A 7047-nucleotide genomic window follows, 5' to 3' on the forward strand; every position below is an offset into this window, starting at 1 on the left:
CTGCCACGCAGCTGATACAGGAAGATGGTATGGAGGGAAAATAAGCCAAAGATGTTTTATTTCTACCCATTCCCCAAAGTACATTCTCAAAAGGCATGTACTTATTATTTGCAAGCTTGATCCTAACTTATCTCACTGAATGGCCCTTTAAGGTTTGGCAAATTTGGGGCCTGAGCTAGGGGACTAGCTTGGAATCTTGGATTTAGATTCAACAATGTGAATGCAAATTGGGTTAGATTTTCAACTTAGAGAACTGATTGAAGATGAAAACATGCTCACTGAATTGATACTCACCTAAAGGAACATCCTGCTCTTAATCCTGTTGGGATAAGTCTGCACAAGTCTTGCTAACAGCCCGAGCTAACCAGCTATGAGCTAGATGTGTAGCTGTGCTTAGTGCAATTCCACGTTTGATCTAAAATGCCCTACTGAACAGTATGATATACCAAACTGGGCTTAGTGCTAGGCTTACAGTGCTATATACCTTCCAGTCTAACATAGAGGTTTGTGAGGCCTGTGCACCTGAAAAATACCACGTGGGTACACCACTGGTCCAACAACCTTAAGGAGGTGAAAAGCAGTAACATGAAGGAGTTAGAACAGATAAGAACTTGGTTAACATGAGCCCAAGAAACCAAGACTGCTGAATTTTGTATTTATAAAAACAAAGCAAAAGACTACTACTTCTCCTAGGTCATTTAACACCTACGCTGATGTCTTGGAGAAAAAAATATATAGTATACAAATCATCATTGAGGGAAAGAGAAAAGAAATGAGAAAGGAATTAGAAATATTGACTTCCTCACATGTTTATATGAGGACTATTTGCTAAAGAATGTACAAGAAATTAGCAAGGAGGCTGTAGTGCAAAGTACAGTCCCATTTGCAAGTTACTACAGAAGAAGCACGGGTACGAATTTAAAGTGTTTCTGTTACTGCATGTTAACTGCCAGGGTGCACATTTGGACTATGTAGTAAACATGAGGTTGTCTATGCTACAACGAAATAGACGTAAGCTACATTGCTTTATGATATATGATATATATACAATAATGACATACAATGTCCGTTTTCACTATCATAAAGTTCTCACTCTAAGCTTACCTTCTGTTAACTTACTCATGAAACAGAATTCTGAAAAGAATTAAAATAAGTTATTGGAATTTGGGTTACATATACAGAGACTATTGAGACATTACTGAAATGGGAAGTATTTTTCGTCTAAAAAATTGGCAAGTTCTAGTCTACTTAGGTTATTATGCTGTACAAGTGACCCTCAGAGCACTTAATTCTGGACTCTTCACTGCCAGAAAGATGAAGACAAACTGAATCCTTCACTGTTGCTTAGTATATTAATGTTCCTACTTTTTAATCCTGTCACCTTTAAAGGTAAAGATCTCAATACCAATTACCATCTGTCAGACTGAACGAAGAGCAAAAAGAAACATATTTTGTGACAGGGCAGAATTCTGTATATATAAAAGCAGAGTAACCCTAATGATTTCAGTGGTATTATTTCTGTATTACACTAGCAAAAGCGGGATCAAATTCTGTTACAGCTTATCTCTATATCACTATAAATGACCTATTTTTTTTTTTTTTTTATAAAACCTGTATGTATCACTCTTAAAGGGATATCTGTCTTTACACTTGACATTAGAGTGTCCTTTCTTTTCAGTCTAAGTTGTCTATTCTTCCACAGGCTAGCTAGAAATACTTCTTTCCCAGAGTAGCATATGGTCTGGCTTTGTGAATGATAAACCTCATGGGGTAGTTCCTTACTGGTTAAAAGGTTTTCAGAGTATTAATCCTGAGAATCTGAATGTAAGGGAGAGATATGGGAACTATAAACTGGATTTTCACTCACTTTTTTGAAGTTTCTATCTGCTTGAAGGGACTATGTATCCAGAAAGCAGGGGGCATTGGCTGTTTGAAAATTGAAGCTGTTTTAAGGTGTCACAAATGGTATACAGAAGTTTAATGGTCATTTGAAAAATCCAAACAAACTCTAGACAAGTATATTTTAAAATATTTTTGAACCTCAGATATATTTAACCTCTCATCCTTAACTTTAAATTTAAAATTGCATTTTGTACTTTAAATTACATTATATTAAATGAAAAACAAATAGCTTTCAATTGATAACACTGTGAAGCAGTTTATTTGTTTTTAGAGGTAGGTTGGACACAAGAGATAATTAATATTTTTGTGGGCTCAATCTGCTTTTTATATCTTTTTATATAGGCACTATAAAAATTTGTTCTAAAATATTCTAGCAACTCAATACTTTTTCCCCAGAATTGTGTGTCATATTTTACATGCAAAATATGTTATGGAGAACATATTGGTGCATAACTACAGTAAAGTATCTGTTCCTCATAGTCTGACAAGAAAAATAGTTGGGGCAGACCACTATGGGTTTGATTTTTTTTTTTGGCTTGTAATTTAGTACATCTCCCCCTTTCATCTGAAATGTCTTTCACATCTACCAGTGCCTACAGGATTTAAGGCTACTCTTGTATAGATTAAATCAATGTTAAAACTCATTAAGTTTTACAAATATAGGATAAAACTTTTAGACAGGCATGGTTTGAATTTGAAACTTAACTACATCAGATCAGTATAGACTAATGTGTGTTGGTTTAAGCAACCACAATAAAAATACTTTCAAAATCATCTGTGTATCATACTTTTAGAAGACAACATAATGTTGACTAGAAAGCATATGATGACATATCCATATCTTTGAACATACTGGAAGAATGCAGGCACAGGTCCTAGTATAAAAGACCATGAAATGAAACACTGTTTTCAATGCTGACAAGGAAATAGGGACCCCAGATGTGACTGGCTATTGTGCTGCTTACTTTGATTTCTATCTGAAATATTTATTCACTTGTTTTGTTTGCTTTCATTCAGAGGTGTTTCTCCTGAGGCCCTTGCTTAGTTTTTGCCCCATAGCCCTGAATGTAAAAATTTGTGCCTTCTCTTGCAAGGCTGCATCTTCTGCTCTATGTCCCCTGGGGGGCACAAGGACATAATCTCCTCCTTTGTACAGAAGTAACTATATTATCAGACTCTCATCTGTTTATCCAAGGTCAATGTCTACCAGGAAAAAAAGCCATCTTGGGATTTTCAATAATAAGACATAATTAGGAATTCTTTCTTATTTGGCATCACCTGCAGCTCAGCACCACTGCTTTCAGAGTAATCCATAGGGTCAGTGTTGCCATCGGAGAAAAGCTGCCACTCAGGAAAAGCAGAAGCATTGTTCCTTGCTATTCTTACAAGTAGTACTATCCCAGATGGACTCTGCTTACATTATACGAGCTGATGTGATCTCAGACCTAAGTGGTGTGGCCACAGGCAAATAAAAGAAAACACAAGTATAAATCTGGGAGATTTCTGTTTGCAACAGTAATGCTTCAAGCAGAAGCACTAAGCTGCACTTATCCCATTTGAATTTTGCTTTTCCAGTCTGTCCTAATAAGATTCACTCATATGAGCTAAGTATTTCCCTCAGTAACCATCCTTGCATTATTAATAACCAACTCAATTTTGCTTGCTAGAATAAGAGCTCTCCTTTAATATGTAAGATTAGGTTCAAGTAACAGTCTTTCATGAATGCATATATTATCAGTCTTTTCCACTAATTGGTCTCAAAGTATGTCATCAATCTTATCACCCAATCCACATGGTTTGGAAGCTGTTCTCCAACTCAGATGCTAACATTCAGCTAAAGACCTTAACAGTCACGTAGGGGGAAAAGCTGAGGCAAATGTTAGCTATGCTCCACGGCAAAGCCAGCAAGAATGAAGAGATAAAGCTATCCAATGCTCTTAGAAGAGCCACCATATTACTACATGTGAAGGAATATCAGAAGGGAAAATCAGTGATGGAAGCACATGAGTCTGGACTTAATCCTTCAGTGCTTAATCCATTTTGATGAAACAGGTCTATCACTGCAGTTAATCTCTGAAGGACATGTGTTTACCTTAAACAGTCCTGCTAATTGTTAGATTATTCAAAAACAGATGCAAGGGACGCAGAATTATGTATTTCCCATTGTAAGAGGAACAGTTGGATAGTCAGTCCTCTTTTTTTTTTTTTTTTTTTTTTTTTTTTTTTTTATTTAGTAGAAGAAGAGAAATAGCTGTAATCTCTAAAGCAGAACTGTATATAGTCAATGATAGAACAGGATGCAAAGTCTCTGCTTACCACTGGCTGAAGCCAGATTTATTTATCTTAGCTCTTACTCATTCTCAGCTTCATTACCCATGTGGAAGACGCGACTCCTGAATAAAAGTATTGGAGCCAAGGGATTTTTTCCTGCATGACAATTTTTTTTTTAAAGACATAAAAAAGTTAGTCTCAGTTCTGAGGGACGGCACAATGGGAGCCATTAGGCTACCAAGTTATGGTTAGCCAGTTGTGTCAAAGGAATTTCCTCCTCATGAATTTCATTATCCTCATCACACAGAGCTAACATCTCTTCTGCCAGGGAGAGATGGTATATTGGCACACCCTTGGGACAACGTTTTTATTCAGTAGGCTGAAGGTTCTGTTACAGGTTTTAGCATATTATACCTATATATGTTTTGGCAAGTGACATACTTACTGGTTACCTCTTCCTCACTGGCACAAGAACAGTCATCTACAGCTGCAACACAAGACTCAGCAACATCTAAGACCCACACTGAGTGCCTCTTACTGCTCCAGCGATGTCATTTGCTCTCTGGGCAGACTCTGGCTTTACCGAAATGAGGGGCTCTGCTCAGTCTGCACAGTAGGCTGATGCAAAGTGGCTCCATTCAGACATCTTAGATCTCCTCTTGCCAAGCTGTGGGCTTTACACCTCCAGACCCTTCCAGAACCAGATCCTAATGTCTTTGGCAGACAGCAAGGCCCTGCAATACAGATCCATGGGCCCTGTTTCTCATAAACGTTGACCCTTTTTGGCAGCCGTACATAACTCATTTGCCTTGAAGAGCTCACTGGCAGCAGAAGTGTGTGAGGGGCTCCGTGGGTCTCACCCTGGAGGCAGGGAAAGGGTGGGGAGGCAATGGCCGCTTCTCTCCGGAAGGTTCTGGTGTCTCGGAGCACAGGTGCTTCAGCAGCACAAGCAGCAACATGTGAGGGCGCAGCCAGGAGAACTTCGTTTTCAGCTGACTAACCTTTTTTCTTGGCAAGAACCAACATTTCCTTGTATTAAAAAAAAAAAAAAAAAAAAAAAAAAGAGGAGAGTGCATGAGACAGAACTATTTTCTTCCTCAGCATCTATTCTGGAGCCAGGGAGAATGCACTAAACTCTCTCTTTGTGTAATGAGCTGTTTGGATGAGAGTATTTTTCTGTTGTGGTGGAATCAAGGAGCTTCAGGCTTTTGACCAGCTACTTGGTTTTTTTGGTTTTCACCACGTTTTTACTGCTTTTCTAGAGGAGATGCATGACAAGGGGGTCCACTCTACCCATTCCTCCCTGCTTCTCTCAGATCATCTCTGGTTTCTGAGATAAATAGTCTGCCTTAGGGTGATGTGATAGGCCTACCTCAGCCTGCCTTGGCTTAAGGATGTTGTGTTTCAGCTTTTGTTGAAAACCTTGGGATTTAAGATCTCTCTCTCTCTCTCTTTTTTTTTTTTTGTTCTTTTCCTTTTTTTTTTTTTTTTTCAGCAAATTGGAGGCATTTTGCAGTTAGTCTCTCCAAGTCTTTTCTTTCACCTAACAAGAGAAGGATTTTACTGGTTTTCCACTTTCTCTTAACGAAACGCATTGAGCAAATTTAATGCTGCTTCTCAGACGGTAAAATTGGATTTGTCCAGATGGACACTGTTACAGTCCTCCTTTATAGGTGGGATTAATTTTATTAAAATATAATCCTCCCATGCTTACATTATCCCCTTCAGACATTCCCTTTTTAATCTTTTGCAAAGTAGCATTAACCAGTTTCTGGCATTCATTAAGAATTATATTAAAACACAGACACACCTTTTTAGGCTACAACTGCTGAGAAAAAGCAAACCTGGGATTTCCTTTTCTTAGAGTCCCTCTCTGCGCCAATCAGATAGGAACAAGCAAGACATGGTTGCACCATTCCCTCCAACCTTATGGCCGCAGGGGTACGAAGCAGTCCCCTGACCACTGACCAGCGTTCTGTGACAGAGGTGGCTTTGCTTCACAGCCATGGAAAAAAAACACATGCTGTCCCACCGCCTGGCTTGAGGGAAGGTCTACAGAGGCCTCTGTGATTTTCCATTTCCATCCCGTGCAGCGCAAGGCCTGTGCACCACTTAAATCCCAATCAAAATAGGGCTTAGGTAATAGCCTTGGCAGAAGGGCGAGTTCCACCCACATTCCTTTGTGCTCATCTGGGCTGGAGAACCAGAACTGGAAAGCAGCATGTTTTTTTTTTATGGCTTGGAACTGAATATTTACTGTGCACCTACGTCAGCTTTGTTTCTGACCATGCTTTCTGTGAAACCAAAAGCTACCGGAGTATATGCTGTTTGTGTTATAAATTTAGAATTCTGTGATTAAGTTGAAAGAATAAAAACAAGAAAACTTTGCCATTCATTAATCTTGTGCTGGGAATAAGCAGAGAGAGACTTCTCAATTACGTTATTTGTCTCAAAAGAGATCCTCAGGTTTCCAAAATCTTATCGGCCAGGTAGGAAACATACACATGGTACAAAAAAGTAAATAAATCTCTTTTGATTTGTCTCCTGATTTCTGGCAAAGCCCTGAAGTATACATACTTTTCTATTAATTATAGCATGTTAAAGTCCACATATAAATGAGAAATAAAGGAAAACTTAATATATACATTAAAAAGAAAAAAAGGAAAAAGCCAAAAGCCTACTGAAAAGCCAAATAGAAAAGAAAGCATAGCAAAGAGAAAAGTAGTATGTTTGAAATTATTTTTCTTTTTAGCTAAAACACAAAACCTTGGAAATAATATTATACATTTCAACATATACTAAACCCTAAAGAAAATAAGATCCCTAATCTGTTTTTCTAAAAATTGTTTTACTTAATGTCACAATAATTCTGAT

The sequence above is a fragment of the Anas acuta genome, chromosome 2 (genome assembly GCF_963932015.1).
Source record: "Anas acuta chromosome 2, bAnaAcu1.1, whole genome shotgun sequence".
Lineage (NCBI taxonomy): Eukaryota > Metazoa > Chordata > Aves > Anseriformes > Anatidae > Anas > Anas acuta.